At 56.1% G+C, this 4,738-nt stretch overlaps 1 protein-coding gene across 2 annotated transcripts in view; it reads right to left on the bottom strand.

Annotated features, from left to right (window-relative positions):
• DAO (D-amino acid oxidase) overlaps positions 1-3,387 on the bottom strand; it is a 20,271-nt gene extending 16,884 nt beyond the window's left edge. The window contains exon 1 of one of the 2 annotated variants that reach the window (XM_004709536.2): positions 3,268-3,387. The gene's annotated coding sequence lies outside the window, so the exon portion shown is untranslated. Of the gene's footprint in view, positions 1-3,053; positions 3,135-3,267 lie in introns of those variants that run through there. The other variant, XM_045296867.1, reaches the window with a different exon arrangement.
• Between the last annotated feature and the right edge of the window lie 1,351 nt (positions 3,388-4,738).

Genomic DNA, 4,738 nt, shown 5'->3' with positions numbered 1-4,738 from the left:
TGGCCCTCACAGGTTTATGCCCAGGCAGCTTTTGACCTTGAAGTTGCTCAGCCTGGCCCAGCCAGACAATGTTTGCTGGCTCCTGCTGAGAAGCAAGAAGGACTTTTTGTGCCTGGAATGGCCAAATTCAACTTCCTCTCCTCACACTGTCCTTCCCACTGGCAACTCAGCCCTGTGGCCCGCTGGGCGGCGGCGGGCCTGCCCCATATGGCCTAGTTTTTGGAAAGGGAGGAAACGGCCCTGGCTCCTGACAGGGATGCCAGTAGGGTTTCTCCAGTCATGCAGAGGACAAACGGACTTCATGGAAGGGCAGAGGTCTCTGCCGGTGGTCTTCTAGCAGCGGGGCCAGGCCCTCTCTCACGGTTGTCTGAGAGACTCAAGCCCCTGGTCTGTAACATCGGGGCAGTTGACGTGAGGCCCGCATGGCAGATGGTGGGAGGGTCTGGTGGGGTGCCTGGCATGAAGGAGGCTCTCAGTAAGTGGTCAACACACCAATTACAAAAATACAGCAAGAATAAACACTCATCTGAGACTTAGAAAAGAAAACAAGTAGCCGCCCCCTCGCCCCCAAATAAAATCTAATGAGTTCATTACCAGTGGGTGGTCCATTCTGACTTTCAGTGACACTGCAGGACAGGCTAGAAGGGCCCGTGGGTTTCCGGGACTGGCACTCTTCACGGGAGTAGCTAGCCTCCTCTCTCTCCCTGTGGGCTCACAACTTTCTGCACGTTCATACCCCATAGAAAGCCAGAAGAGGGAAAAGCCCTGGGGGCCAAGCGGGTCATGAGTTGGGCAACTCACTCTAAGGTCAGCAGTTTGAAACCACCAGCCTGTTCTAGAGAGTAAAATGAGTCCTTCTATTCCCATTTTTGGAAACCCCAGGAGAAACCCCTGCCCTATAGAGACACTAAGAGTATGAGGAAGAAAGTCTCTTATCTACCTGATAAAATAGAAAAGGAGGGGGCAGTGATTAAGTGCTCAGCCGAAAGATTGGGGCCAGGACCCCCACCAGCTGCCTTGCAGGAGAAAGAGTGGCAGTCCGTACCCGTAAAGATGTTTACAGCCTGGAAAACCCAACGGGGTTTTCTGTCTTCTACAGGGCTGCTATGAGCTGGATTTATGTAACAAAGATCCATGAGGAGGAAGGAGAGTGATTGAAAGACCCGTAAGAGGCAGACGGAAAGAGGACACTGAGGGACAGACAGTAGAGCCATCTTGCAGAGCACTTCCGAGAACAAGGCTGGTGTGGAAGCATCCGTACCCAGCAGCGCTGCGGGCCTGCCTCAAGGAAGCTTCCAGAACCAGCCACTCCGGGACAAGTAGCATGTGGTGCTGCGTGTGCAGCGTGTCTGCAGGGTGCAGAGCTCAAAAGAACCAGACAACCTTGTACCGAGGCCCAGGGCTGGGGAGTGGCTCGCTCAAGTCACGTGGTAAAAAACAGCCCCAAAACAAGGGCAGCACCACCCCTGCTCTTTGAACTCGTAGCAGCTATCTGCCTGGGGCTCAGCCCTTGATGTGGTTTAATCTTCAAAACGGCCCTCGATCTGACGGGGCCCATTTTACAGATGAGGCAACCAAGGCTCCAACAAAGGAAGGCTCGCACCAAGGCAGCCGGCTGGCCAGGAGGAGAGCCGGGTACCCAAACCCCTGCCGGGAACATTCCTGTGTTTTACTGACTTTCTTCTGTTCACGATTAGGGATGGTCGCCCCGCCCGATGAATGTGATTACTGTCCCCTGAATTGTACGTGTAAAACAAGGCTGAGTTGGTGACTGTCTTGTCGGCAGTATGTTTTACCCTCATCTACACGAATAAACAAATAAAAACTCACGGGCTAAAACGCTGGTGGCGTAGGGTCACCTGTGGGACTGTCTTTCGAAACCACCGGCCGCTCTGAGGGAGTAAAACGAGGCTTTCTACCCCCGTCAAGAGCGACAGTCTCAGAAACCCACAAGGGCAGTCCTTCCCTGTCCTATTGGCATTTTTGAAATCTTTACAGGCATAAAAGGCCTCATCTTCTCCCCCCGAGGAATGACTGGCAGGTTCAAACGGCTGACCTTATGGTACGCGGCCCCTGGCGTAGCTCAATACGCCACCAGAGTGTGGGCAATGGACATCTGGACGCTCCTGCACACAGGTCAGTTGTAAGTCAATCATGGTCTTGTTGATGATGATCTTTTCCCATGGGCCGAGCCAGTCGCTTCTGTTCTGTGTCATTATTCCAACAGGCACCCTGGATGTCTGCATCTATGGAGGTGCCAGCAGCTGGTGTCCACGTCCATGTCCGTGTGTGTGTGTGATTAAAGCATCTCTCTGAGCAGGGAGGAGCAAGGAGGGAGTCCAATCTTCCAGCTGCCTGGCACTTCCCAATGCACGTAGATGCAGCACATCCCAGGAGTCCTCTTCCTCACACCTCCCACATGCTGGAGGACCGAGGGACAGTTACTGTCCTGCTTCGACAGCTGCAGGATCGGGGAGGAAAAGCCACTCCCCCAAGGACACCAATCCAGCGTGGGACAACAGCCTTCCTTCCGGCTGGTTCCAGTCCTCCCGAGGCTTTCTGCACTGTGCCAGTAACATAGTTTCCTGTCGTCATTCCAAGATGCACTCACTCCCTGCCATGGAGTCGATGCCGACCCACAGCGACCCTATAGGACAGGGTAGACCTGCCCCTGCGGGTTTCCAAGACTGTCACCCTTGACGGGAATAGAAAGCCTCATCTGTCTCCCACAGAGCAGCTGGTGGTTTCAAACTGCTGACCTCGTAGTTAGTAGCTCCATGTACAAGGGCTGTAAAACGCCATCAAGGATACAAAGAGTTAAGTGTTTGCCTGCTAGCTGGGGGGTTGTTGGTTCACACGCACCCGGAGGTGCCTTGGAAGATGGTCCGGGTGCACAGCTTTGCAGCCCCTGTGGAGCCATTCTCTGCACATACAGGGGTGCCATTGGTCAGGACAGTCTCAGTAGCAAGCCACTGCCGCCACCACCACATTCGTTGAGGAATTCCTTTGTGCTGAGCCCACCGCCCTCTGCTTCTTGTCATTCTCTCACTAACCTGTGTTCCCGGTGAGGAAACGGAGACCAGCACAGGCAAAGAGGAGCCCCAGCCCCGGCGTTCTCTCTCTGCCGGACGTCTGCCTCAGGACTGGCCCTGTCCTGTCCTCCGTCACCTGCCCTTGCTTCTGATGTGGCGACTTCGCTAGGGACCCAGGGAGGACATTGAGTCCTGCTGTCCCCATGCCCAGCTCCAAGGTGAACCTGTCACTCACCTGGGGTGCTACTCTGCAGGAAGAAGGGGGGCAGCCAGCTGCTGTCGGCGCAGGGTCCCAGGTTCTGAGAGGGGCCTCCTGATTCTGGGGCGTCCTGTCCTCAGCCGTCTGCCTGCCGGAACTGGCACGCAGGGTCAAAGTCTGGAGCTGTGGACAGGGCACAGTTCGGAGGGGCGGGTCTGGGCGCTGTGCTGCCCACAGGGACTGGAGCCCGGCCCAGGCCTGGAGATCTACCCTCTGTCCTCTCCCCTCATTTTCATTCCCAGCCCCTGAGAAGTTGCCTGACTTTCTGGCTGATGCCATGCCCTGCTGGAGGCAGGGTTCTTGGAGGGCCGATGGGCCCGCGAGGTCTGTGTTCTATGCCAGCTGGAGCTGCTCCTTATTCTTCTCTGGTGCTGCTGCTGCTGCCACTGGAGGGGAGGGGAGCGCTGTCCCCTGAGCCACCGCAGGGCCTGGCAGCCCCTGAACAGAGGCCACAGGCTCAAGATCAGGGATCCTTGGGCCAGCCTGAAGCCATCCTGGGTTCCTGGCAGAACAAAGGCCAGGAGGGAATTGAGGCAATGTCTCTCGGAGCTCAAAGATGCCCGGCTCTTCGCTCCTGGATCCCAGAGATGTGAGCGGCAGGATGCCAGTCCTTCCACGGCCAGGGCTGGATCCGAAACCACAGCGGTTACAGAGGGCGAGGTCCACCAACCTGGGGTCAGCTACGGAAGTTGGGTGTCCACCCAGCTCATCACATTTCAGCAGCATCGAATTTAAACATAAACACCCTCACTGTCAATGAGTCCACTTAGCCTCCTCTAGGTAAGACGGAGCAGAACTGCCCCCTTGGGGTTTCTGACGCTGTCCGTCTTGATGGCTGTCAACACAGGGCCTCTTCTTTCTCCCGAGAGCGGCCCACCGTGTAACCCACGCCACCCTCTGGACTCCCATCGAGAAGATGGGATAAGAAAATACCCATACGAGGCTTCTTCAGAAGCACCTTGACAATGTAATCCGGAGCAGCCTGCCACCAGAGGCCACGCCATTCTGTTCATAGGAAAGGGCCAGAGCACAGCACATCCATGATCCGGGATGGCCTACAGCCACCAGCCGCCGGAGAGTCACCGCCCCACACGCCTCCTGAGGCTGCTCGTCCGCGCAGAACCAGACTCCCACCTCTTCCTAGGGCAGTGGTTCTCAACCGTCCTCTGCCACGACCCTTTCATACAGTTCCTCATGGGGTGGTGACCCCCCACAACCATTAAATTATTTTCGTTGCTAGTTCATCACTGTTATTTTGCTACTGTGATGAATCGGGCGACCCCTGTGAAAGGGTCATCCGATCCCCAAAGGGGCCGCGACCCGCAGGTTGAGAACCGCTGTTCTAGACGGTGGGTTCAAATGGGAAAGCTTTTGGTTGAGGTCCCCGGGGCTTGTTTATAGATGGGGCAAGTTCAGGAAGACAGAACGTAGATGGCTGGTTCTGAGC

Source organism: Echinops telfairi, unplaced genomic scaffold (assembly GCF_000313985.2).
Source record: "Echinops telfairi isolate 266 unplaced genomic scaffold, ASM31398v2 ScPeMD7_7412;HRSCAF=8450, whole genome shotgun sequence".
NCBI classification, from domain to species: Eukaryota; Metazoa; Chordata; class Mammalia; order Afrosoricida; family Tenrecidae; genus Echinops; species Echinops telfairi.
This window is presented reverse-complemented; position numbering and strand designations above follow the sequence as displayed.